Source organism: Stegodyphus dumicola, chromosome 3, assembly GCF_044657685.1.
Source record: "Stegodyphus dumicola isolate Sdum_Otavi_A_Nest chromosome 3, ASM4465768v1".
Taxonomy (NCBI): Eukaryota; Metazoa; Arthropoda; class Arachnida; order Araneae; family Eresidae; genus Stegodyphus; species Stegodyphus dumicola.
The window spans coordinates 180,200,493-180,206,492 of record NC_140770.1 but is presented as its reverse complement, the minus strand read 5'-3'; positions in this window follow the sequence as shown (position 1 = coordinate 180,206,492).

The following is a 6,000-nucleotide window of genomic DNA, read 5'->3' as shown; positions in this document are numbered from 1 at the left end:
TTGTGACATCATCAAAATGAAATATTGTGGATTATTGCCTAACTTTGAGACTCTACTGTGGGTCAACCGTAACTTCCATTAAAAAAAAAGCGTGTTTTGTAACGTCTCCTTTAACTATCAAGTTAGCTACTATAGCTTTTGGGATTATTAAGTGTAAGTGCTCTACTACGACTTGTTTTGCATCTGAATTTTTTTTTTTTTTTTTTTTTTTTTTTCGCCTGAGACCGTAATTGAAGAATTTAGTCTTACGTTAAAACTTGGAACAAATTCAGTTATCGGGAAAAATCTCGTATCCAGAATTGGTGAGATCTCGTCACTGAGAGTTAAGAGAGATTCTTCTGTACATATAGTACAGATGTTTAAACTTAAATGAGATCAACCCTTCTCGTAATATGGAAATATTACTTTTACAAAATTTAGCATCACAACCATTTATATGCAACATTTGGAAAATAAGCAGAGCAATAGTAGCTTAAAAAGATAATATTAATTCTTTCAAATACATTTAACATTGATTTGAAAATATTTATTCAAATTCTTACAAGCAGTTTAATACGAAAAGGTAAACATTATTTACCGAAATACCACTCGATTTTACTTTAAGGGTAATTGACTTCGTACTGAAGAGCAAATCTCAGAAAATATCAGGAATAGAATATCAATCAATTCTCCGAATATGCATTTGATAGAGAAAGATGGCAATAGGCCACTACTAAGGGTAATGACGCAGAACAAGTACTCCAGTCTCGAGACGTATGAAAGAAAAGCATGAAGAAAGAGAAGACACGGAAGTTGTTTTTCGATGAGATGTGAATATCCTAGCATTTATTACCCAGCACAATCCCACGTGATCATATCTTGAAAAGAGAAAGAAACCTCTTTGCGGTTTGGTTGGACGATTATTTGCCCTTCTGAGAAAGGTTAACAGGTTAGGGAATTCTGTCTCTCTGACGTACGTTTTTCCATTTAGATACAGTGTTAAGATAAAAACATGCATAACCACTCACCTCTAACAGATACACACACACAGTGTCTTCTTCAAGGAAAAGAAAACTATGTTCGTGGAAGACTTTTCGAATTGCATAAAAGCTTTTATTTAACTTGCTTTGTATATCTAACGTATTTTATCGCGTACTCTTCCCCTTTTTAATTCATTGAAGGACGTGAAAGCAGTATTGTAATCTCGAAAAGTTTTGGGTATCATATTTTAACAGAAATATCAATTTTGAACGTTTCCGACTCCATCTGGACCATTTTTTTACGTGACGTCTGTAGGTACGACCATAATAAAGGATTCCTTTCCAAAATTAAATGGAAGTTTAAATTGCAAATGTAAAATGCTAGTAAAATGGGTTTAAAATGCATTCAAAAGGGTTTTTTTTCGTGAGATCGTTATGAATTACATACGTATGTATAAGTCCGGCATAGTTCAGATGCGATTAGCCGTAGAAAATTGAAAGTTTGTGCGTGTGTGTGTGTGTAGGGGAGATTATATAAGCGATTACCTTGTGCACCTTCATTTTTTGTTGCAATCGGCACTCATTTATATATACGTTTGCCCGATCTTCATTTTCGTAGTCGCTGGTCGTAGGGTCCTATCCTTCCAATTACGAAAGTGTTTTAAATGAGGAAAATATTTATGTGTTGGCAATGTCATATTACAAAAAAAAAAAAAAAAATCTGAAAGGTTTCATATTTTAAATTACGACCAAATGGGCGTTTTGTTAACATTTTGTGTTACCTTTATTTATTAAAAATCATGTTCTTCGCACTTTAAACCATAAAATTCAGTTCAAGAGGAATATCGCAAAATAATTTTAAATTGAGCATATCTTTAGAATTTCCGATACACAGTCTCGTGCGCTGGAGATAATTCTTTGCCAATACGTTTTGGTGTTCATGTGGGAATTCGAGCTCAGACTTTGATGGCAAACACTCAAATGCACATCTTTGGTTCACAAAGTCACAGCCTCGCAAACGATTGCAGCAAATTAATTATTTAATCAAGGATTGAATATCAACAACTAACTGCAACTTTCTCTGTATGCTGATATTAGCATGAAAACTTCATATTGTGTTCCGGCTGCCAGAACTTCGTGTCCCATAGAAGGGCGCTTCAAGTAGAATGAGCGCAGCACAGTAAGTCCAGGAGAATAGGATAGAAGATGGCGAAGGGAAAAAAACAGCTACCTTGATGGTATCAAACCTACCTTGAGTTGGAATTATTTGATAATATTCAGCCCTTGATTACTTAATTTACTTGTTACAATTATTTTCGAGGTTGAGACCTTGCGGAACCAAAGATGTGCATTTGAGTGTTTGCCATCAAAGTCTGAGCTCAATTTAACATTCGAATGCCAAGTTTTTGGTTTTACCGTTTCGTGTACTCTCCGTTAGTTTTTCAGTAAACTGATTGCGCAGCTTTTGGTCTCGTTCATTCGCTTTCATAACACTGTTGGAAGTTCATATTGGAATTCTAATATTCCTTTTTCTGCGTCTCGGAGTGGAAAGCTTCCCTATGTTATATGGTAATTATTGCTCATCTGGATGAGTAATATCACCCGTCGTAATCTGTAAAAACAACTTAGAATCACCGGCTTTAGAATCTGTGAAACCGGACAGAAGATTTCAAAGTTCAATTAAGTACAAAGTTGATTTCAGATTTTACCTCAGAATACTGACAGTGCTGAGAGATCACTGTGTGAGATTACGTATTTGAGGCTTTTTATATTGTGTTATGTTTAACGTTCTTAGTTGTTTCAATGGTAAGTACTGATTGTGCTGTATCATACTGAGAAGAGCACTTTTGGGAAATATTACAGAACTGTTTATTTTGGAAAAACTGATACTCACATAACACTAAGAAAGTGTGAAAAAAGTTGTTCACCGGAATGCACCATATATTTTAGGTTCTATATACATATTCATTCCAATAATACCCTTGAAATTTAAATATTCTAATTTTTGCGTAGATTTGTACTCAGAATAAGAGGTAACGAGAATTTTAATGATTATTTTAACTTCGTAGAATTTATAAAGGTTGGGTTCCTATCTCAGAAAAAATATGAGTAAATTAAAATTGCAATAACAATACGCTATCGTATCTTTCGCGATTCCGTGCGCGGCATGAACTTGCATTCATCTACTATCCCAATTTCCTTATTTTACTTCTTTTCTTATGTATTTACTCACTTTTTAAGTACATCGTTAAGTATGAAAATTGTCTTTTGTTCTCGCGACCGAAGCGCCATTGTACAGTGCTGACTGTTTGGCTCACTTGAGATACTGAGTTTGACATCCCTCTTCTAGCACATTATTCCTATGACTTATTAGTTCCATAAACCTCATTAATTTTATGATTGCAGAATTTCTTGTATACTCTGTTCGCAATTTCGCTAAATTTATGAAAGGTTATTTTGGAAATATGTATTCAAAACAGGTCAAGGTCAAGCAGAGTGTAAATGATGACCGCCGTGCAAGTGATAATTCCTTGAAAACATTTCTCAGTGTGTTATCGTCCTTGAATATAGTATCTACCTCACAGATGGAAGTAACAATACTTACTGCATTTTAAATTCAGAAAATTTTGCCTTGAAATGGTAATTCACAGCTGAAACGAAGTTACAACTAGAAGAATTACAGCTTTTTACCTTGAAAACATTCGAAGAAAATTGCCTTGGAACGTCAAATCTTCAACATATTAAAATGCTTGATCTCGAATTATACGTACCTGTGTTAAATTATAACAATTTGAGATGTTATTATATTTACACTAAGCGCTAGGCGGCCAGCCTTCGTCTGGCTTTTAAATGTACTGGAAAAATGCCTAAAGGGAACACGAAACATTAAATTTAAAAACTGCACAAAATTTTACTCTGCAGAACAACTTTATAAAAAAAAATATCATACACACACACAAATTTCAATAAAAATGTATTGCATATAAAAAATTACAATGAAATAAGCAATATCTCTTAGTAAAAATATTAATTATCCTAATTAATAAATTAACCAATCTCGTTAACTTCTGTCGACAAACGTCCAGTATCGTAAAGAAACATTAAATTTAAAAACTGCACAGAATTATCGCCCTCATTTTTCCGAGTGGCAACAGTACTGATATCAGCAACAATGGAAACAGTGGATATATCAACAACAATGGCTGCGTGCCATTGTTGGTGTTGAATTATCGATTTGATGCGATTTCATCAAAAAACATAAAATTGGAAAACCTCTTTCGAATTTTGAAAGAAATCGCTTCGAGATGCACAGGCTTTTGTCTAGATGCACCTAAGTACCAAATTTCGCAGCCCTGGGTCCATTAGCTCACGCGCAAGCACGAACAAAAGATACACACACAAAATCTTCTTTTTATATATATAGATATAGTGTTAGAAGGGAAAAGAAATGCTAATAATTAGCTTTGTAGAGTCATTACATTTTTTTTGAATCAAGAAAGGGAAAAAATGGGCACTGGCCTCGCCGGGTCTCGAGCTCCGAACTTCTCGAATTGCTACCGTTACACCAGAAAGGCATGCGGAAAGTAGGGAGAAAATACATTATATAATCCACTTTTTAAAGGGCGATTGGGGATTAGTGTAACTATTCGCCAAATACTGGTGCTGAAAAATTATCATCCATCCTCTTTTAGTTCGGGCGCCAATTGTGGAGTCATTCGGTTTTTTTTAAGCAGGAGCTGTGGAAAATATGCAGTGCCCTCATTGCGACTCGAATCCTGGACCTCTCGAATAGGCGTCGAGTGTGCTTCCAGTTATACACGAAGGCATGCGGAAAGAAGGAAGAAAATACCTTATAATTTTAATTTTTGAACTATTTTTCACTTTTTATTTTTTCCGCCTTGGACTTTGTAAAATGACTTTACTATTGTCTAAGATTTAAATAAGAATAATTAACAGTCGCATGTTATTAAATAATTTTTACTGCTTCTTAATACACGTCGATTATACTGAAGAAATGCCACATCAATATGTTTCAGAAGAATCTCTATATTCTTTCGTTTAATATAATCATCGTCTTCTTCAAAAAATTTACTACTACATCTTCAAAAAATTCTGCTAAACAGTGTCACTAAACCTAACTCTAATCACATTTTGAATTCAAATTCTATGGTGTCGTAATGAATTCTTTATTTTGCACTGGTGGCGTTCTTCAGCCTGCTGACGATTAATCAATATGAGCTTAAATTTACGTAACAATAAACAACTTCAGATTTTTTTTTTCTTTCGCAACTATGCCACTTTTAAATGTAAGTGACACTTATGTAATTAGTCATTATACTATACTTCAAGTGGATTTATGTGATTAAATAACATTTATAAATCTTGGAGAAGGACTATTTTAAAGACTTTGCTTGAGAATAACTACAAGTAACTTTCCCTAGCACTTGAAAATTTCTTCAGACTTTTAAAATCACTTTAGTATTATTAATGCAAAAATTTCGTATCATGGAAAAATGGCAACATTCCAGTGGGTCACGTGATCCATTTAACATAATATACCACATTTTGAAAGTATGAATATATTTTCTTCATTTCCAATTTCCAAGATTTCATTTCATATCATTATCTGTTTAGAATTTGAATACAAAGATTATATTAAGTTCCAATACTTTTCTTTTGGTGTGATTAACAACTAAATTTGCCTAAATTTGCTATGTTAATGCTATTGTATTTCTCTGCGCATACTCTCTTGGTGAAAATGGACACCACATTCAGCTGACAAGATTTAAGATCTATTGTTCAAATCCCGGTCAAGTCAAATAAATTTTTACGCTTCTAACATTTAAAACCTTAATAGTACCGACAAATACATTCCAAAAAATATGATAAAATTACCTTAAATAAGTATATAAAACTGTTTTATAAAGTAAGCTTTTATTTATAATTCATTAAATAACTAATGAATGAACGTAAAGTAGGAAATTAATTTATCACATATTTTTATGGGAGTAAGATATTTCGTTAATTTTTTGCAAACATT